The sequence below is a fragment of the Pseudorasbora parva genome, chromosome 18, assembly GCF_024679245.1.
Source record: "Pseudorasbora parva isolate DD20220531a chromosome 18, ASM2467924v1, whole genome shotgun sequence".
Classification (NCBI taxonomy): Eukaryota; Metazoa; Chordata; class Actinopteri; order Cypriniformes; family Gobionidae; genus Pseudorasbora; species Pseudorasbora parva.
In genome coordinates this window covers 30,941,839-30,965,033 of record NC_090189.1, presented here as the reverse complement: position 1 = coordinate 30,965,033, position 23,195 = coordinate 30,941,839, and the positions used below count along the sequence as shown (strand labels likewise).

Genomic DNA, 23,195 nt, shown 5'->3' with positions numbered 1-23,195 from the left:
TAGTACCAAGCCCAGGAAGGACAGGACTTCTCATTGGTCTACATGCAGTTTCTGCCCTTCACCCATCCAGAGATGGATCCCTAATGACCTGATTTGTGACGGCCATAAACATTCTTCAGGACTTCAGCAGTAGTGGGTGAAACAAAGAAAGACCAAAACTGATCCATCCAAATCCATTCACAACCATGTTTGGAAACCTTAAGACTGATGCAAACTACACATATCCATCTCATACTTATTCAGAGAAATAAGTATTCTCAGTGACAGCTATTTGTAATGCAACATCTTCCCCAAATTCAGCTGTTAATGAACAAATGAATGAACACATGACAGTTCAACCCTTTTCCATCATGTTTGGTGTCTATGTGTTTAGTATATTGCCAAGGGTATTCTGATGGTGGTTTGGAAAGTGAGAAATGCATTGATGAACTTTAAAGACACTTTAAAGACTTCTAACTGTGTACAGTATGCAAATGAGTTCCACAGGGGAAAGAAGGGTGGGCCACGCTGTGTGCCCTCTCTGATGCCAGCAGCCAATAGCAACACTGGAATGAAGAAGCGCCAAATTGCAATCTCCTCCTATTCGGAAAAGGATAAAGGTACCCTTTCAATAGACACACCTTGTTCTGAGTCTGTCCGCTGAGGATTAGACCGTGACAGAGCAACCAAGTTCTGAGTCTCCTCCACGCGAGAGACAAACAGTTCACCAAGTTCTGAGTCTGTCTGCCGAGGATTAGACTGTGACAGAGCAACCAGGTTCTGAGTCTCCACATCCGAGAGACAAACAGTTCACCAAGTTCTGAGTCTGTCCGCCGAGGATTAGACTGTGACAGAGCAACCAAGTTCTGAGCCTCTGGTTTAACCAGAGAGACAACACAAGATCCGAGGATCTGAATCTACAGCTTGTGAGGCAGCAACAGATACGACAACGTTCTGAGCCTCCAGCCTGTGAGGAAAGAGACATTAACCAACACTACGTTCAGAGTTTAAGTCCAGCGAGACGACTACAGCACGTCCAGAGTCTCCATGCTAAAGAGACCAGAGCAGATTGACCAACTTCCGAGTGTCTGGTCCAAAGAGGCAGAAGACACAGAGACATTTGCAACAAGGTTAAGCTCAGGAGAGCAAACCTTCACTTCAAGGTTCCTTCGTCTGCGTGTTCCAGGTTAAGGACCTTCTGCACCTACTTCAGGGCCTCATCTGCGTGTTCCAGATTTTAGGACCCTTTGGTGCCCCAGGAGATCCCACAGATCTTCGTGTTCAAGGCTGTTGAAACAGATTCCAGCTCTTTCTTCACTGTATTGTCTCCCAGCAAAACCATTGGAAGAAGTCATCATCATCGGACTGCTTACTCAACCACGTGGAACGTAAATATCACTTAACCAAACCTCTTTCTAGAGACCTTGGCATTGTTGTATATTATTAGTATATGATTTTCTAATTTACATTAGAGGTAATATAACTGATGCTAGTTAATAACAAATAATCTGTCGTTTATTTGTTTAATGCATAATAAGGTTCTTCACCTTAATTTCAGAGAAACAACAGTTTATCTTTCCATAAGATAACGTAACTCTTCTATAGCCACACTTAACTTACTCACATGTATTTTATGCATTGTACGCACTTTATTCCTTTATCATTCATTGTATTCATTTAGTAGTTGTGTTCATTGTTCTGTTTATCTTTTGTTAATAAAATCTATTTTATTACAATTGTGTCTTCCTTGTGCTGATAAAGCAGAAAAGGCTCTACAAGTTAGAAATCTCACCAATCTTTCAGATAAATCAGCTGACCAACTCTCCCCCTTTTACTTCATTATAAATGACTGGGCAGCCTCCTGTGCGGAGTGTTCTCATACAGTCAAGGTAAAAGACCTTGACTAGTGTCCCAAACTAAGAGGGGGGAAGGTGGTCATCTGATGTACTCATAACCACACCTTAAGTGACGTGTGATCCAAATTCACAACGTCAGCGGTGACGTGAGTACCAATCACTACCTTACTTAGTGTCCTTGGGTGGACAAAAGTAAAAATCACTATACCACATTTCTGTGTCTTTACTCGCAGTGTATGAGGACATGATTCGGTTTATGGACTATTGCGACTAGACCTTAGAAGTAGCAAGCAAAACGGTTTTGCACGTCAGAATACTGTAACAATATACAGAACAACAATGGAGTAACCGTTAGCGCATTTGAATGATGAAGCACACGATCGTGTCGTTTACTGATGTTTACTCATGCGTCCGTAGCCAAAAGCAGAGACATTTGAAGTAGTTTAACTCACCGGCTGCTTCCAAAGCAGGACCAACCCTTTATCGCTGGGACTGCTCCATCAAAAACACACTTCTTTGGTATGATTTGGTAAAGTCCTGACAGCAGTGGCGTGTAAATCCACTTTGAGACGCGACTGAAACGATGTTGTGAAGCTTCCCGTCATTTCTGCGTTCAAATCGGTTCAAATGCAGCGCTGCCTTCCCGGAATGCTGTGCTGAAGATTTGAAGAAGTCGCTCGACGTCACCCATAGGAATAAAGTGGAGCGCGGCGTGACAGAAGTGTTCACGGACGAGTGGATCTGCACCTGAGGGACTGTTTACGGTGTGCATTTCCTCTCTCTCGCTCTAGCCACGCACGCGCGCGCACCCTACCGGGAGAAGAGCCCGTACGGCCCATACAAGGACCTTCCGATCTATTAACGTCAAGTAGACCCATACTCGAAAAAAACTCGCCGAAACTTGTGAGAAACCGGAAGGAGTATTTTTAACACAGAAACACTCCATCAAACGTCCAACATTAGTTTTTGAAACTTTGTCTATGTTTAGGATAGGAATCCAAGTCTTTAACAGTGTAAAAAGCTCAGTATGCATGAAACAGCATTTCACCCCCCCTTTAATAAAGTTTCCTCCATGATTTTTCCACCCCTATGTGGAGGTCAGGAAGAAACTGAAGGGTCATAGGAGAAGGGCGATTATGGACTGCTAGGAATTGCTCTTCTAATTTTCCATGAGCGACCTGTCTATTGTGCCCCCTACACCAGATCCAATCTAGTAGTGGCACGGGCCATAAATTCCAACAACTCCTTGTATTCATTCAGGGCTGGCCAAGAGGTCTCAATACAAGAGATATACTTGCCCTCTTCAACTGCATCCACCTCTTTCTCGCTGGGTGGTGCCATTAGCATGTTATCTGCTGTATCAGATGGCTCAAGAAGACAGCACATCCCGATCCAACAGATTGCTCAAACCGGTTACTGAAGAACCTGAAAAAGCCATACTTTTTTTGAATTCTTCAGCAAGCTCGACCTGCGATGCTCGTGACTCCATCGCAGCTACATCCAGCTACAGCATAGCCAGAGCTGCGATATGCAGACACATATCCCTCTCTTCTCGCGAATTAAGTCAATCGTGAACGCCTTTCCCTTGTCGCAAATTACTCCTAAAGACAAAAAGCTTATGATGTACATTACAAGCACCCCATACATTCACGGGCACTCCGGTAATGACATCATAGACTGCCATAATCCAAGAAAATTGTTGTGTTAACATTCATGCTTCAGACACGGTCATGCTGATGTTTCCTATAGCGTAAATCCAAGATGCAGTGTTAAGATCCACTACGAAATGAAACCAAAGTTATAACTAGGGCTGTATGATATTATAAATAGCCTGCATACTGCGTATGACGCAAATTTACATATCGCGATACACATAATCACAATGGCTTGAGATAGCCATGATTTTAATACTCTAAAGGCTAGAAAATGTTTTAGGTTGACACAGACAGCAGAGAGAAGACTGGACAAATGAATGTTATTAAGTGCAATAAGCGAAGTACTCACACACACAAACAGCTGCCTCTCGGACAGCATGTAATCCCAAATTCAGTTCTCTTATGCAGGTTTTATGACCAAATACACGCTAAATTATGGCAAAAAGCCCATTGGTGAGTGTTCACGCAAACACAGTTAGTTATGCCATCATTATATTTTCATACAGTGAAGTCTAAGCAGCGTTTTATTTTTACATTCGATTTTTCAATTTCTGTTGTTGCAAAAACCCTAATGTAGGCCTACTTGAAACCCTAACACATTAAAATGATCTTTTAATAAACTTATGATGATGTTCACTTTATTTAAGCAATTAATCTTGATTTAACATCAATATATGAGGTTTCTGGTTCAAATGTAATTGATTTGTGTTAAACTGACTTAAAACCGTTACTCTTTGACAGAACTTGATGTTTTTATTTTGAAATAACGTTTCAGTCAAGTAACCCAATCAAACAGGACTTTCACTTCCCATCATGCTTTGCAAATGGGCTGAATTTGGAGAGTAAATGTTTAAATAAAGTGCTATTTTATGCATTTCTAACGAGATGAAAACATGGAGAGACTTTTTAATGTTACATTTTTTATGTTGGTATTTAAAAGTTTGTGTTATGTTAGTGTTTTTGGACGCTACCATTGTGGTGAAGTAGAGCATGTGCTTGGGGTAAGGATCTACTAATAACAATTAAAGATGTTTTAATAATAAAAAACAACTACTTTGGCCATGCCATGGATGTAAAAAAAAAAACATCTAGGCAATACAATCTTGTAATGTAAAAGGTTGTGTAAATAGTACTTTTATGGACACATGCATCATCTGAACAGTAGTACAAAAATATGAAAGGTTGGTCCCAAATGTGTATGTGTGGTTGTTTGTGGGAGACAGACTGCTTAATGTGTAAGAATGAGAGATTTCAGAACCAAAGATGAGAGGAATCGATCTCTGCATCATCGTCTGTGTATGTGTGTGTGTGTGTGTGTGTGTGTGTGTGTGTGTGTGTGTGTGTGTGTGTGTGTGTGTGTGTGTGTGTGTGTGTGTGTGCGTGTGCGCAAGTGTGCAGTGGCTCGTCAGGCTAATCCAGATAAAGCAGTGAAGGGTGAGTAAACAGCAGCGGGGGAGGACTGGCACTGTAATTAGCGGGTGGCATATGCCAAAGCTGTCAGAAAGCGTTTGAGAGCAGTGTTAACGTGTGCGTCGCTTCCGTCTGTCCCTGCAGAGGAAGAGGACACAGAGACACTGCCACACCCAAACCACACACCTACTGACGGCCACAGATGCATGGGATAGTAGGGTATTAGTAGAAAGGGCTACACTCCATGCTATGCATGTACCAACCAAGAAATGTTTTTTTTCTAAATGTCTAAGCATTATAGTCTAATTTTACAGAATATGAATAATAATAATATTAATTATTATTATTATTATTATTATTATTATTATTATTATTATTATTATTATTAATATTAATAATAAATCAAATATAATAAAGAATGTTGGTCCCACTTTAAGTGGCCTTAACTGCTATGTACAACACATAAAAAATAAGTAAAATGTACTAATTGCGTTCATATTGTATTTCAAAACACTTTAGCTGATGTTGAGGTGGGATACGGGTAAAGTTAGGGTCAGGTGTGGTGGTATGGGTGAGTTTAAGGGTAAAGTTAGGATCAGGTGTGGTGGGATGGGTGAGTTTAAGGGTAAAGTTAGGGTCAGGTGTGGTGGTATGGGTGAGTTTAAGGGTAAAGTTAGGGTCAGGTGTGGTGGGATGGGTGAGTTTAAGGGTAAAGTTAGGGACAGGTGTGGTGGTATGGGTGAGTTTAAGGGTAAAGTTAGGGTCAGGTGTGGTGGTATGGGTGAGTTTAAGGGTAAAGTTAGGGACAGGTGTGGTGGTATGGGTGAGTTTAAGGCTAAAGTTAGAGACAGGTGTGGTGGTATGGGTGAGTTTAAGGGTAAAGTTAGGGTCAGGTGTGGTGGTATGGGTGAGTTTAAGGGTAAAGTTAGGGTCAGGTGTGGTGGGATGGGTGAGTTTAAGGGTAAAGTTAGGGACAGGTGTGGTGGTATGGGTGAGTTTAAGGGTAAAGTTAGGGTCAGGTGTGGTGGTATGGGTGAGTTTAAGGGTAAAGTTAGAGACAGGTGTGGTGGTATGGGTGAGTTTAAGGGTAAAGTTAGGGTCAGGTGTGGTGGTATGGGTGAGTTTAAGGGTAAAGTTAGGGTCAGGTGTGGTGGGATGGGTGAGTTTAAGGGTAAAGTTAGGGACAGGTGTGGTGGTATGGGTGAGTTTAAGGGTAAAGTTAGGGTCAGGTGTGGTGGTATGGGTGAGTTTAAGGGTAAAGTTAGGGACAGGTGTGGTGGTATGGGTGAGTTTAAGGCTAAAGTTAGGGTCAGGTGTGGTGGTATGGGTGAGTTTAAGGCTAAAGTTAGGGTCAGGTGTGGTGGTATGGGTGAGTTTAAGGGTAAAGTTAGGGTCAGGTGTGGTGGTATGGGTGAGTTTAAGGGTAAAGTTAGGGTCAGGTGTGGTGGTATGGGTGAGTTTAAGGGTAAAGTTAGGGCCAGTGTGGTGGTATGGGTGAGTTTAAGGGTAAAGTTAGGGTCAGGTGTGGTGGTATGGGTGAGTTTAAGGGTAAAGTTAGGGTCAGGTGTGGTGGTATGGGTGAGTTGAAGGGTAAAGTTAAGGTCAGGTGTGGTGGTATGGGTGAGTTTAAGGGTAAAGTTACGGACAGGTGTGGTGGTATGGGTGAGTTTAAGGGTAAAGTTAGGGTCAGGTGTGGTGGTATGGGTGAGTTGAAGGGTAAAGTTAAGGTCAGGTGTGGTGATATGGGTGAGTTTAAGGGTATAGTTAGTGTCAGGTGTGGTGGTATGGGTGAGTTTAAGGGTAAAGTTAGGGTCAGGTGTGGTGGTATGGGTGAGTTTAAGGGTAAAGTTAGAGACAGGTGTGGTGGTATGGGTGAGTTTAAGGGTAAAGTTAGGGTCAGGTGTGGTGGTATGGGTGAGTTTAAGGGTAAAGTTAGGGTCAGGTGTGGTGGTATGGGTGAGTTTAAGGGTAAAGTTAGGGTCAGGTGTGGTGGTATGGGTGAGTTTAAGGGTAAAGTTAGGGTCAGGTGTGGTGGTATGGGTGATTTTGAGGGTAAAGTTAGGGTCAGGTGTGGTATGGGTGAGTTTGAGGGTAAAGTTAGGGTCAGGTGTGGTGGTATGGGTGAGTTTAAGGGTAAAGTTAGGGACAGGTGTGGTGGTATGGGTGAGTTTAAGGCTAAAGTTAGGGTCAGGTGTGGTGGTATGGGCGAGTTTAAGGCTAAAGTTAGGGTCAGGTGTGGTGGGATGGGTGAGTTTAAGGGTAAAGTTAGGGTCAGGTGTGGTGGTATGGGTGAGTTTAAGGGTAAAGTTAGGGACAGGTGTGGTGGTATGGGTGAGTTTAAGGCTAAAGTTAGGGTCAGGTGTGGTGGTATGGGCGAGTTTAAGGCTAAAGTTAGGGTCAGGTGTGGTGGTATGGGTGAGTTTAATGGTAAAGTTAGGGACAGGTGTGGGATGGGTGAGTTTAAGGGTAAAGTTAGGGACAGGTGTGGTGGTATGGGTAAGTTTAAGGGTAAAGTTAGGGACAGGTGTGGTGGTATGGGTAAGTTTAAGGGTAAAGTTAGGGACAGGTGTGGTGGTATGGGTAAGTTTAAGGGTAGGGTGTGGTGTAAGGGAAATGTCAACCGTTTAATTATAAATGAAACTACAGAAATTAGTTACAGATGTAATTACATGCAGGTAATACAATGTAAAAAACATATAAGTGCATTGTATCAATGATTAATTTAAATGCAGTATAGCAGTTAAGGCCACCTAATATAAAGTGGGATTGGGTCTGAATTATTGAACAAAATGAAACGCCTTATAAGACAATAGTGGTTGAGTTATAATTTAGCATGAAACTTGGCACACACATTTGAGGCAACATTTGACCCATTTCTGGGTTCAGGGTTAATCAAAGGCTGTAACAGGCACAGATAATCTGGCACAGATAATCACACAGATATTGCTTGCATGTAAATAGCAGAAATGTATATGATATAGGATTTTTAGCATTCAATTTGGAATACTTATAAATGTGGTTCTAATACAGATACACAGTTTATATTTGGTCATCCGGATTACAACTATGAGAAAAATTAATTTCCCATTCTTCTCCTAAATTTGTGTTTATCAATATTGATATGCAGCAGAGGGGTTATAGGAGAGGTTAAAGTTTGTCCTGGTCTGAAATAATCTCTTAGCACTTGAAAAGCCAAGTCCTATTTAAAGTCACCATGAAATCAAAATGGGCAGTTCTTATGGGCAGTTTATTATAAATTATATTTATCATAAACGATATGAAGGATTTTTCCATGCACATATTTTTATCTTACAACTGTTTTTGTTATCACTGTTGGCTAGTTTTAGGGTAGAGTTTAGTGTAGGTGGGACATTATTTTCAAACGCAAGTATTAAGCTTTGAGTGACACTCACCGGACATTTCATTTCCTAACAATGTAAAAGATAAAACTTTGCCAGATTCCCATTCATCGTTTCAGATAAAACAAAACACCCTTTCTGCACCACTCACTAGACATTTCATTTTGAAAGTGTCGCAAAATGAGCAAGAAGCAACTTAATATTTTGCTGAATTGTTGACACAGACACATTTCTGGATTGGGTGGATTCATGAGGCCAGAATTTTTCTATTTAGGAATATATAAATATGAGAATGTGTCAATCAATCATTGTGATGAGAAGATAAGAAATAAACTTGCAACACAGATCAATGCACATTTGTGATCATTAGAGACCCCAGTTTACACAAATCAGACAAGGAAGAACCACTCAAGTACACTATAAATCCTGACAAAACCTTAGTGATCAGTGTTCAATAGATCTGCCTGATTACACAGGGGAAACAAGCCAGTCAAAGAGAACAGTGTTGCGGTACGGAAACAATTACAACTTCGGCTGAGCTCAGAAAACTGAAGGACTGTAACAGAGCAACATAGATGAAGATAACAAAAAAGCAACGCTAGCGTTGTCCTTTTAAGCCAAAAGTCGGTCTTCGGAAATGTACGACAGCTTTCCGTTGCAAATTACCTCCTTTTTTTTGCAGTATGTCTTGTGTTTTTTCTTTTTTTTTTCTTACCACATTCCACCATTTATACACCAATTTATTTAGTTTGAGTTTCCTGCCATCAGCCTAATTATGGAAAAGGCATTACAACGTGGTAGCTTTCTCACGACATGGATAAACATAAAATCCGGGCCTGTGAGGGAGAAGGAAGTGCTTTTTATTCCCTACAAAATACACTTCCTCCCCCAAGGCAAAAGAAATGATCTCATAAGCAGCCATTCCATGCATATATATAAATATAATACATATAAATATAAACATTTAGTGAGTGAGCACACCAAGAACAGCAAGAGAAAAAAAGTACACGCCAACCCTAGTTCAGTTAAAATGTCACATTGACCCTGCTGAGGTTAAAGAGGGGGCAAACCAGGAGCAAAAAAAGCCTACATTAATCAGTGTCTTGTTTCCAACAGAACATATTTAAACAAGATATATTTACCTGCTACACCAATTAGCTTTTTTGTTTTCATTAAAACTTCATTTTTAGATCAATTCAAACAGCAAGTTACAGTATATGTGGCAAGATCAGTTGACGATAACACTGAAATTGCATACAGATTGTTTCATCCACAGATTTGTTCTTTTTAGATTTTATTTTTCTTTAAAGACTTCACAAGTGCTGTTTTTCCTATCAAAACAGAAAGCTAGGGCAAGACATATCAAAGGGCTGCTTGCCATTGCTAGTTACTGGCAGGTGACATTTGGGTGGCGGGACATTCTTATTCTAAAGAGCATCCGATTGGACAATAATCTGTGCAGAGCAAGATGAGTCATTAACATTTTTGGGTACATTTCTATAGCTACATTTCTACTTCCATAGCTACTCAGTGAAATTTGTAGTTGAAGTGAGAGCTTGACTCCTTTCTGACTACAAGGAAAGACAGGACACTATAGTTTCCTAACAACGTACGAAGTTAAAACTTTGCCAGATTCCCATTCATCGTTTCAGATAAAAACAAAACAACTTTTTGCGTCACTCACTAGACATTTCAATTTGAAAGTGTCGCAAAATGAGCAAGAAGCAACTTTCGGGATTGGGTGGATTCATGAGGCCAAATGAGAGAGGATTTTTCTTTTTAGGAATATATGAATATGATAATGTGTCAATTAATCATTGTGATGATGATTGGAAATGTATGGCAGCTTTCTGTTGCAAATTACCTCCTTTTTTTTGCAGTATGTCTTGTGTTTTGTTTCTTACCACATTCCACCATTTATACACCAATTTATTTAGTTTGAGTTTCCTGCCATTATATATACATATTAATGTGTATGAACTGTTGCTGGTGAACATATGCATGTTTATGACTCATTTCTTATCTTTCATTCTCTCAGCGCAAATAGAGACCGAACAAATGCCAAATTCACAACTAGACGATTACAGAGGGGCATTTTGATGAACTTTAGATTAAGATTAGCCTCAAGATCTTATGTTGTTTTTGTTAGTTGACTTTCTTTATCAGCAGACTAATTAAGATTTAGTGAGGTGCAGTGGAGATTAATAACCTAGAACAGGCCAGTAAAAACCCTTTCTTTGCTTTCGAGACAGTCAGCAGCACCGGCCCTTTGAAGTCCCTCTTTTTTTTTTACACACAGTTTTAACAAGACTCGGTAGGAAACTGTGCAGAGTTTAACTTTTTTTTTTCCTTTTTCTTTGAAGTAAGGTAGAAGTGAGCTCTGGCTCGCCGGCCGTAGAGGGGCTTCTGGGTAGAAGAGGATGTGTGCCTGTGTTTACACTTCCTGAATACTCACTCGCTGTAAACAAAAGTTAACAATAATGACCAAAACAATCACAAACCGTCACCATGGAAAGCAGAACAGAAGATTTAATGGCCCCAATACAACAGTGCACGTCGCAGCATGTGGAAAGTACCGGCACGTAAACACCACAGAACCTTACATCAATCTAACTCGACTCATCGCATGCTTTTAAGTGAATAAGTTAATAGCAATCCCCCACCCCCACAAAAAAAAGCAATCTCTCGCACACCATGAAGAAAGTTAAGGAAGGAATGTGACAGCAACAAATGAGCGCAGACGTTAATTTTGCTCCCAAACCCTTTAACATCAGCAAAGGTCATTCATTAATAATGGGGCAGCACTGGAGCTTTGGGGGCACATGCCTGTCCCGGCACCAGCGACGCATTAGACCACGGCTCAGCGCCCTGCTCCTTTGTCATTGCCGCTAATTATCCAACGTGCCTGTGTGCCGTCTGCGCAACCTTTGCGTTCAGAAGCACTCATTTATAGTGCGATACACAGCCACTGTGATGTCACAGATACTAACAGTCCAACAATCAATTCTCATGATAAACTGCATAAAAATGGTTTATGTATGCAAACTGACTTTGCATTTGGGGTCACGTCTTTATAGGAGGTTCACAGAAATGGAAATCAAATTTTAAGAGAAATAAACTGCCAAATAAGCAAATGGAATAGTCAAGACTGTTTCTCAAAACAGTTGGGCTGTGATGTAAACTCTGTAAGATATTACATATTTTTGTATCATTTTATCACTTCCGGCTCCAGCGCCTCAAATTTTAAAAGGGTTTTTAATTAAATGCTTTTGATAAAAAGCCTAAATAAAATTTGTGGTTAACATAAGCTCAAGATATTTTCACATTTTATCCCACAACATAAAATACATACCACTAAACCGGTAAACTTGTATGATGACCACTGTGCACTCAAAAAAAATAAAATAATAAAAAATAAAACAGATTGCATGATGCCGTTCACTTTATTTAAGTAACTCATCTTGATTTAACACCATTATATCAGGTTTCTGGTTCAAATGTAACTGCATGTTATATTGACATAAAACCATTACTCTTCGACATAATTTGATGTTTTTATTGTCAAATAACATGTTTCAGTCAAGTAACCCAAACAAATTGGACATTCACTTCCCATCATGCTTTGCAAAGGGGCTGAATTCAGAGAGTAAATGTTTAAATACCGTGCTATTTTATGCATTTTTAACAAGATGAGAAAATGGAGAGACTTTTTAATGTTTAATGTTGGTATTTAAAAGTTTGCGTTATGTTAGTGTTTTTTAAGGTTACCAATGTGGTGAAGTGTAGAGCACGTGCTCAGGGTGAGGACCTGCTAATAAAAATTAAAGATGTTTTAATAAATAAAAAAAACTACTTTGGCCATGCCATGAATGTAACAAAACCAATCTTTTCTGGCTAGCCAATAAGATTTTTAAAAAGATTTACTTGTTAGATAATATTTGTAAATTTGTAATTACACAGACATATCATCATCATAATGAAATTATATATTGGGATTTTGCCATTATGACATGTTGGAGTATATTTTTATTTACATTTATTTTTTTATGTACGCTAGTTAGACATGTTTTAACATGTAACCCAACCCCATCCCTAAACCTATCCATTTGTGTATTAAATTATAAAAAAACACAGGATATAACAGGCAGATACGACTGCATGCACAATTTATTCAAAAAGTAAAAATATTCCAAGTGTTCTGAGGACAAACGACTGATTTGTGTGGAAAAAAAAAAATCCCCAAAAGCAGATCATGCACACATCAAATTTCAAAAATTGCCGCCCGAGGAAACGTTTCATAGTGAAATTCCATTGGCTCTCGTATGTCTTGTGACCAATTGCGGCATGCTAAAGAGTCGTGTGTATCATTTGAATGAGATATGAATGAGTTTGTTCACAGAGTGGCAGGATCATCATTTCAACGATTAAAACAATAGGATCAAATCAGTTTTTTACATGAAGACATGTTGCATTCCAAGTTATCCTGTTTTGGTTAGTTTTTGCAAATAAATACCTGTGAACTGTACTTTTATTTGCCTGTTATGTGTTTTATATTGTTGAGAGTGGGTAGGTTTAGGGTAGGAGTTGGGTTGCCCCAAAATATAAAAGTAGCCTATAATTAGTCATAAAATCCTATCTACTTTTACAAATGCAAAGAATTAAATGCGTCTTGATCTGACGCATTAGGAAAACAATTGAGATGAATGGAGCACCCTGCTCGTTAAAAAAAATACGCTAAAGGGACACCCGTGTGTTAAAAAGTGACGCAGAGGGTTCCTGACCAAGCGTCAATGTGTGACGATTTGGTGAGAACGTGTTGGTCATACAGAGTTCAGTTTTTGCTTCAGGCATCCCGAGTTCGAGTCCTGGCTTTTGGAACTTTATAGTCCCCCTTTCTCTCTAAAACTTTGCTTCCTGTCAACTAACTGTCCTGTCGTAATAAAGGCAAAAATCACACACACACACACACACACACACACACACACACACACACACAAACACAAACACAAACACACAAACACACGTTTATCCCAAAACCATGTGACCAGCATCATGTGATGTCTTTTTTTCTCCTGTGGCAGATATTTTGAACACATGGTTAATGTCCTCTTAATTTGTTTCTATGTTTGAGCACCAATGACCTTGTCAAGGACTATATTAATTGCTCATCAACTATGTGGTGTATATATTGTTGAGGTTTGCAATATTTTTATTTTATTTCAAATAACCTGATCTAACCTGATCAAGTAAATAACTTTTGTTTGGCCAGACAAGGCCTGTCATTGAAATTATGAGGCAAAATGGTGAAATTGTCAACTATGTTACCTGTCAACCAAGTTATCCTGTAGAGCTATCTCTTGAATAAAAGTTTATGTACAGTAGGATGTGTCTGAGCTCTTCACATAAATGTCTTGGCTGTCATTCTAACAATGAGACCAGTCAACTATTACTTGCATCAGCTGTGTTACTTTCATTGTCAAATATGTTTGCATTACTTGCCTTGGTTGTTAATGTGACATGTAGCTATTATATGATGTGTAGCTAAAGCCACACATTAATATTTGATTAATGAATGTTACTAAATGATGTTGGTTTGGAAACCAGAATCATTAAATTCTTTAGGATTCCCATCCCTTAAAATGAGACAGTAATATGATCTGAATGTGTTGTATGCAGTAATAGTCTATGATGACACACACTACAGTGCACAACTTATTTTACAGCCTGTGAAAAAGGGACTTTATACATACTCTGCCCTTATGAAATATTAATCTCTGTCTCTTCCAAATAAAGAGTTTTATATCTGCTTGTTTATTTTTCCATTCACTTTCTCCTTTCACTCTCAAAATCATTTGTAATACCAAAGTCTCTCTACTCCAGTCCATTACAGTAAATTGGTAAGCCTGGCAATCGTAAAGGAGAAAGTGGCCATGAGATCTGTTAAAAAATTCACTAGCCAGCACGACAAAAGTGTCTGTTCAGCAAAGAGTTGGGGACAGGATAAAAGCCGTATAAACACGTGTCAGAGCTGCACTCAGAGGAGGGGCCGACCGAATCCAAACGCCAATCACGAATTTGCTTTAAATAACTTATTTACACAGTGACAGAAAAGAAAAGAAATGGCAAAGTGACCTGCATCCATAAATGGACAAACATCATAGGGATATTGCAAGGGGGAAAAAAACAGTAATGGATGAAGTGAATATATGTGAGTGAGAGACATGGAGAAAACATTTTTGCAAAATGGGCAATAAAGAAAGTAGGCCAAGTAAGAACATACCTGTCTATCTGTTACTAAAATGCTAAAGTTTGTGTGCCACAATAATTTACAACTTAAATCATCTCAAGTCATATTCAGAAAAATTACTAATTTGAAAATATAACATATATAAATTATCCCACGTGCTACTAATTTGACAGATTTTTGAAAGTTGTTTTTGTCCTGAGGCAGAAACGAACCAGGAAGCAGGAAAATGACAAAATGGCAACATAAATTAACAGTATGGGGCAAAAACCTAAAAACCTTATTATTATTTTTGTAATGCTTTTATCAAGAGATAAATAAGACAATAAAAAATAGAAGCCATTAATCTAATGTAATAGTAAACATGATCAGATTAACGTGTACATTATTTACTGAAACTGCTATATTTTATAGGCAATTATTGTATCATAATTTTGCAGGCACACCTTACATATGCCCTTTACTTTATACTAACATTACCTACAAGATATGGGTTTAGGATAGGGTTAGGATTATAGGGGTTAAAATTATTTGTTTGGGGCAAAGTTTACAGTGTAACAACAAATATTAGTTAAATGCAAATATTTTAATGGGCCGTTTACGCATCACAATTTTCATCTAAAACCAGAAAACTGTATGCATTTTGGCTGATGTTTACACAATAACAATATTTTAGGGGACTGAAAATGCTTTTGAAAATGATAGAATGCCGTTATCATCTCCGTGTAAACTATTTTACTATTTTGCACGAATTTGTGAAAGCGGTAACGCCATGCGCATGCATATTATGAGTTCAGTACACAGAGACAAAAGGAGTTAAAAGTTTACCTTTAGGGGCAACAACAGCTTGTTACTGGGGCAGTACCCTTAAAAGGACATCTTTCTACCTTTTATTTACCACAAAAAGGTTGTATACTCTAGGGAACTAATATGCACCCTTTAGGAGTAAAAAAGTAAAGATTTGAAGGGTACTGCCCCAGTAACATTTTTGACACCCTTTTTCTCTGTGTGTGTAGGAGCCAAGTGTTTCTTTACACAATAACATCACCATCTACTGGCCTGGCAGCAGAATATAGAGTTTTCAGTTATTTTCGTGGATCCGTGGGAACGAGATCGGTTTGACAACTTTTGTTGAAAAATGCAAAGTAAAAACTTCCATTTTTAGTACATTGTTGTCATGCAAACGTATCAAATGTACAATTTAACAAGCATATAGTATCAAATGGTACCTATATAAAATGTGACCCAATTTTCTGATTCATTATTGGTTTGTTTTTTATTGAAAGAAAATACCTCCTTGTAAAGGTTGGAAGCTGTTTTGGGGGCAATTATTGGCCCTTTAAAATTAACAAATTTCTGACGTGTACCATTATTATAACAGTGCAAATATAAATAAAGCAGTTTAGTTTGTATATGTAGGACACCTGGAGACTTTCAGGGAAGTTGACATTTGCACAGGACATGAAATATATTCGTTTATGCAGCTTATCCTCCTGTGCCATGCAGAGACGGACAGACTGCAGCGATGTCAGGGCAGAAATGGATTGTTTGACCGATGGGTATGTACAGCGATTCTGAGAGCTTTCATTTGGCCCCCACTGGCTATCGTCTGGTTCAGGAGTGCATCTCTTGCCTTTTTTCCCCCTCTTTCCCGCGCTCATTTGGTGAGGCTCCAGCAAATGCAGAGGTGTTTCAATATCACAGGCATAAGGCAGATTTGGAGCGTGTAAGCACAATGTGCTGCGAATCGAATTACGCTGGTGCTGTGCTACACGTTCTGTGGTCAGATTAGCATTGTGTTTGCAGAAGCCAGTGGATGTCACAAAGACTGTCTGTTATTACAGTGAAAGCAAATCAGCAAAGTGTCATTAAAAGCAATCCCATGAGCACCTAATGGGGGGAAAAGATACATCCGTAGTTTCTGGAGCACGAACGCAATTTAACAGCATGTCAAGGTGACCAAGCACGCACTCGGTAGGGATTTTATTGCAGTATTAGGGTGTTATAACTGAGGCAACTTACCGTAGATAAAAGAGGAACACTAAACAAAGATGTGCGGCAATGTCAAGCGCTCAATGGTACCGTAGGGAAACTAGCTTAACTGCTTTTTAGAAAATCTGCATGTTTAACTAAATACCCATTGATAAATACATTTAAAACTACCTTAGAGAAAATGTGCTATGTTTTACAGAAGAAATAATAAGAATAGCTCACCACCAGGGGTTTAAAACCATAAGCAAGCATGGTTATAATGGAGGAAAGCATAATTTTGTCCAATCAACTGCTTCTGAAAGCAATAAAAGTTTGTGATGGAACACATAAGACTGAGTTATAACTAGTTAGTGCAGGAAACTACAGTTCATTTATGTAAGTGAGGATAGCTAAATAAACTGTGACATATACCCAAACATTTTTCATACAGTGACTACCAGTAAATTATTCACAAACTTTGACCTGACCATGTTTTGCTTAAAGGGGGGGGGTGAAACACTCAGTTTCAGTCAATCCCATGTCAATCTTGAGTACCTATAGAGTAGTATTGCATCCTTCATATCTCCAAAAAGTCTTTAGTTTTATTATATTTATAAAAGAAATATGGGCTGTACCGAGTCTTTCCGCAAAAATATGAGCGCCTGGAGGCGTATCGTGAGGGCGGAGCTAAAGAATGACGAGTGCGCACAAAGCGGTGACGTCCTCAAGCGTGGAGAATAAAACGCTACCCTAAATCAGATTCAACTAATAAAGATATGATCCAGAATCAGATCCGGAGGATGAAATAAATTGAACAGGAGAAACAGCAACAGCAGGAAGTCCGTCTCTGTGGTATGTACTGTATTTAGTGGCCTGTCAACATTTGTGTGTGTTTACTCGCAGTTTATGAGGACATGATTCGGTTTATGGACTATTGTATGTGACTAAACCTTAGCAGTAGCAAGCAAAACGGTTTTGCACGTCAGAGTAGTGTAACGTTATACATAGAACAACAATGGAGTAACCGTTAGCGCATTTGAATGACAAAGCACGCATTGTGAGAACGCTAGGTTTATGTTTCGGTGGTTTTACTGACACCTATAGTGGTCAGCTAAACAAATGTATTTAAACACACACCATACATCGCATACTCCATTGATAAATTAACTAATGTTATGCGCGATCGTGTTGTTTACTGATGTTTACTTACGCGACGATAGACAACAACACAGACATTTAAAGCAGATTTACTCATCGCCTGCTTCCAAAGCAGGACCGTGAACCTTTATCGCTGGGACCGCTCCATCAAAAACACACTTCTTTGGTAACTGTTGATTTTGTGAAGTCCTGACAGCAGTGACCATGGAGATCCACTTTTGACTGAAGCGATGTTGTGAAGCTTCCCATCATTTCTGCGTTCAAATCGGTTCAAATGCAGCACTGCCTTCCCGGAATGCTTTACTGAAGCGTTTAAATCGCTTGACATCACCCATAGGAATAAAGTGGAGCGCGGCGTGACAGAAGTGTTCACGGACGAGTGGATCTGCAGCTGAGCGAGTGTTTATGTGGGAGAAGAGCCCGTACGGCCCATACAAGGACCTTCCACTCTATTGACGTCAAGCCGACCCATACTCGAAAAAAACTCTCCAAAACTTGTGAGAAACCGGAAGGAGTATTTTTGACACAGAAATACTCCATCAAACATCCAACATTAATTTTTGAAACTTTGTCTATGTTTAGGATGGGAATCCAAGTCTTTAACAGTGTAAAAAGCTCAGTATGCATGAAACAGCATTTCACCCCCCCTTTAAGTGTTTTTTTATTTAATTGCTAATGTGACCACCACAGACTGAATAAAGTGAAGCATTGGTTGACCTAAATTGGTATTATCTAATTGTGTTCTTAAATTTAACAGCTGACAGCTGGTTGGTGTATTGTAAGCCATGACATCCATTTCTATCAAAGTTATCTGACATTATCAAGATGAATTTGTTCTGATACAGTTTAACTGTGTTCTTGTCATATTTTCTTAGCATTTTCTAAACTATAGCGAATAAACTGTGATAATGTGAGAAAGCATTGAAGGTGTCTAAATACATTTTGGTTTGACTGTACATACAATTGTTACATGCCCGTCCTGCCTTGCGTGGGTTTCATTTGTTCCCCTTGTTCCCTCTTGATTTCTTCCCTTATTAAGCTCCTTGTGTTTGTCAGTCTTTGACGGATCGTTGTCGTGTCTACGTCTCCCATTTCCCCGTGATTCCAGTGGTGTGTTTAAGTTATGTTGTGTTTATTTGTGTTTATTCTTACTATGTGTTTCCCCCCGTGGGTGTTTTGTTTTGTACTTTTGTTTACTTTTTGTAATAAAATCACATTATAAGTCTTCACCTTAGTTTTCTTTAGTTCAGTCATGACAACAATACACTCACATAAAGGGATCTCTATGCAAATCTCAACTGCTTGATTGCTTGTATTTTTGCAAAATGTAACTATATTATTGCCCAGCTCTAGCCTGCTAAAAACATGACTTAAAAAATTAAGAATATTTTCAATTTAATGACTATTTCGTGTTCCTTATGCCTTGTTTACATCTGAGTGTACAAATATTTTTCAAAATGTACATATTTATTATATTTAATTGTATTTTTAAAGATAAATAAAAAATATTTGAATTATAAATAATGATTATAATTCATTAATAGCAAAGGTTTTACAGAGTAACATTACATGACATTTTACAACTTTGACTAAGGAATTTTCTTTATTTATTTTACAGGTGTTTTAACTGTATTTTACATTACACATTGCATTAGTTTGTGTTTTAAGGGTCAACAGATATTTCTATAAAATTACTGGATAGTGTACTGGCATAAAATTACCAGTACATTTTTCATTTTTATTTATACATGTATCAAATGTTACCCATTCTCATCTAAATATTAGGGCACATGTCGTCCTCAATGCCTATGGAGGTTTCAGCTCAGATGCTATTTGACGTCAAAGCTTAAAGCATTGCAGTAATACTGAAAATGGCAGCGTTGTCTGCTGATCACTTGAAGAATCACCTTACCTTTTGTGGTCCATCACATCCTTCGGATCTCAGCTGGTAAGCATAGGATGGGCCAGCACGATCTCATCATCAGAGAGCAGTACACAACCTGCCAATAAAGACAAAATGACATGAAAAAGTGGAAAGGAGATGCACTTTGTAATGGACAACACCGAGATATGAAAGACTACGTGTGAGCCAAGCGTTCTTCCCTGGATCAATTTACATATTTTTACAGTGGCTTTTAAAAAAAAAAAAAAAACTTGAATAGTTTATTCAAATAAAGGGGAGCTTTTAATGTCCACCTCTGACAAACGGCATTCAATAAAAGGAGCATACGCTCGTGTGGGGCGAGATGGGCCACTGCCAAATATTTTTGAAATGGCTTGTGCTGGAGCAATCTGAAGATTAAAAACATCTCTTGAATTACAATGACACATCACAAAATAAAATTAATGCAGTATTTTCATTATAAGGATTGAGTCCCAGAGTGTTTGACCATCCATTAGTTGAAGGGGGAAGGGGCGACACCAGATACTACAATGATTCTGGTGTCAAAGGCCTTTTAGGCAAATATGCAGCATCTCACTCCATGTCTTCAGTGAAACGAGAGAATACAGAAGACTACAGATGCAAAGAGAATCAAAATCAATTATACTACTAAAGAAATTTATTTTAATTCTTTATGATAAATATCAAAGTAAAAAAATATATATATTTTACATTTTTGTAATTGTAGTATGGCAGACTGGGGAGTTCAGGTCTATAGTCTTTATACACTTTTCACGCTATTGAAAACTGACACCATAAATAAATGATGAGAAATGATTTAATAAATTGTATGGAAGTCTTTTAATCTTTTTTATCCCATAGGCTATGTGGTTGCTTTAGAATTGAGAAAATACAATCCATCAAAAATTTTAACTGTCTTTTGTGATATTATTTAAGAATGATTTACATCAGTTTTGGTTTATCTAATAAACCATTTACAGACAAATTCATTTAAACTATAGGCCAAATATATTTAGTGTACGTGTCCATTTCAGACAAAGCTACTGACAGGAAGGTGCAGTACAGTCACCTCAAATTATCAAGGGATTCAGACAAATCCTTAAACTAAAAATCATGTCAAGCCTTTTATCACTGGGTATAGAGGGATTATATTATATAGATAGAGGCATTATATTACAGATAGATGAGACGCTGAAAGACGTAATATAAATAAAACCTATATGCATTACTATAGTATTACTGCTAACATTTTTAACGTGACTGAGATCTCGTCTCTCATCGCGAACTTTGGCGCCACCGTGTGGATACTCTGAAGTCCAGCACTTTAAAATGAGGTCGACGTGCTATATAGGACCCTAATGCTGTTATAAACTATTATTAAAAAGGTTTGTTTATGTTCATTAATATTAGCATAGTTATATTATTAATATTAGTATTGTAAATGTTATTTTTATATAGTATGTATTAACATTGTTTTCTTTACCCCTATCTGTCTGGTCTTCTAGCCTCTAAATGTGTAAAGAAATAACCATTGTTGTATGCCATTTGTTTACTAATAAAGCCAAATAAAGCTTTTTGTACCTTTTTATCACAAAGGTATAATAAGTGTCTTATAAATAGGCCAATAGACTTTTCCAAAACATAGGCTATACCTAAAAGAGAATGTATTAAAGTGTGGCAAGTTAGTAAAATACATTGATCTTATTTTCAGTTTAAATTACTTTCCATTTTTACAAGGTAGCTTGAAGTCACATGGTCCGTGTTAGAAACAGTATGAAAATGTCATATCACGATTATAGAGACAAGAATAATCACGGTTAACAATATTGTGATACTGGCTTGGCACTGTAGCCTACTATCACACATTAAACTGTTTTAGTTTAGCCTATATCGAAAATCAGCAAACAACAAATAAAATTAACAGCAACGGCCATACTTTACATAAAAAAAAGAAAAAAGAAAGAAAAAAAACTGTTGGTTGGTTGGGACTTATGACATAACATTAACACAAACACTCAAATTAAGCCTCATTATTCTTTTAATTATCCTAATTATTCATATAATGTTGTATAAATCTTAATGGAACAACGCTTATTTTATGTGATTTGCATTCACACATTTTTAATGAAAAAATGTTTCACCGTCTAGTTTTATTTTAATTATTTAAAATTCTTTATCTGTCATATGAATACGGATTATTCAATTCAATTGGATGGAATTTTACTATAAATCTTTAAAAAGGCTTACATTTTTGTGTACACGTTCAAATAAAGTTATGACAAAAATGTAATAAAATAATAAACCTCATTATCTAAACCTAACTAGTCAAACTCAATAATTTACAATAAAACATAATTGTTTAGACTTTTATTGTGCACGTATAGGCTTATTGTTCATCAACATGTTTAAAAAACAAAAAACAAATGTGAATAAAAAAAGTCAGATTTTCTTAATGGTAGGAACAAAAGCCGTATACAGGCTGAATAATAAATAAATAAATAAATAAATAAATAAATAAATAAATAAATATAGCGGTTTCACTGGCAACGGCTGTACACTAGTTTATTAGGCATCAAACTGATGTAGGATAAAAAGAAAATGGCATCATAACTTTTTTAAAGACAGTCGTTCCCATTAAAAAAATAGGCTATTCAAATTCATTCACCCACATTTACTAATGTAATTTCCTCAGTAGCCTAGGCTACTCCGTTGTAAAACCTATCTTCCTTGTTTTCACACACAAAACAAAACGTCTGAGTGAGACTGTTGCTAAATTTGGCAGTAAGTCACTTTTTTGTTTTGTTAAATTGCAGTAATTAAATAGCCTACCCTATACGGCCAATGATGATTAAAATATTAAACGATTTTATCATGGTTTATTGTCACCTCTAGTCAATGCAGGCTAAATTTTTGTTTCTGCCAGAAAGCTAGATAAATAGGCTAAATAAATAAATAAACTTTTTATCGTGCAACTTTATAACTCACAAGTGCTAGTTTATATCTCACAATTCTGAGGGAAAATTACATTCTTGAGAGATTTAACTCGCTGTTTCTTTGTTTTCCCCTCATAATTTTGAAGGGGAAAGTCACAATTACCATTTCATTTTTTTAATTCGGTGGCGGAAACAAGCTTCCATAGCCTTACTGTTACTTACCTACAAAGTAGGCTACGTTTGTTAGTAGAAAAGTCTTGTTTAGTCAAAGTTTTGGTCGGTTTAAGTTAGGTAATTTTTGAGAGTAAGATGTAAATGCAAGTTAGATAATTTGCAATTGCCATAACTACACTGTAACCTTACCTTTAAACACAACGATACCACCATTGTCTGTTAAGACATTAAAAAAATGCTTAAGTTTATAAAAGCATTTTAATTCTTTAGAATTAAACTTTGTGTTGTAAAGCCTAAAGCCCCTTTGAATTTAAACTGATGAGCAGTTGACCACCCACCTGACCTGTTGAATGCTGAGGGAGTGACACCAAACTCCAATGAAATTAAATACATGAATCTTGATTTGGGGGCCTAGCGAGGGTTAACAGACATCTCCTGTGTAACAATGCTACTTTAACGTTTAGCTAAAACCTCTGCGACAGCCTGCTGTTGTCATAGAAACCATTACTTCTGAATGTACCATCAAAGTTTTTAAAATCTCGCGCCAAACAAC

The 23,195-nt window shown here is 37.8% G+C and overlaps 1 long non-coding RNA gene across 1 annotated transcript in view; it reads right to left on the bottom strand.

Annotated features, from left to right (window-relative positions):
* Positions 1-23,117, bottom strand: part of LOC137045858 (uncharacterized) — a 66,371-nt gene extending 43,254 nt beyond the window's left edge. Inside the window, exons 1-2 of the long non-coding RNA XR_010898868.1 lie at positions 22,981-23,117; positions 19,545-19,632 (exon numbers count right to left, since the gene is read on the bottom strand). This is a non-coding gene — a long non-coding RNA (uncharacterized lncRNA). The remainder of the gene's footprint in view (positions 1-19,544; positions 19,633-22,980) is intronic.
* Positions 23,118-23,195: the final 78 nt, after the last annotated feature.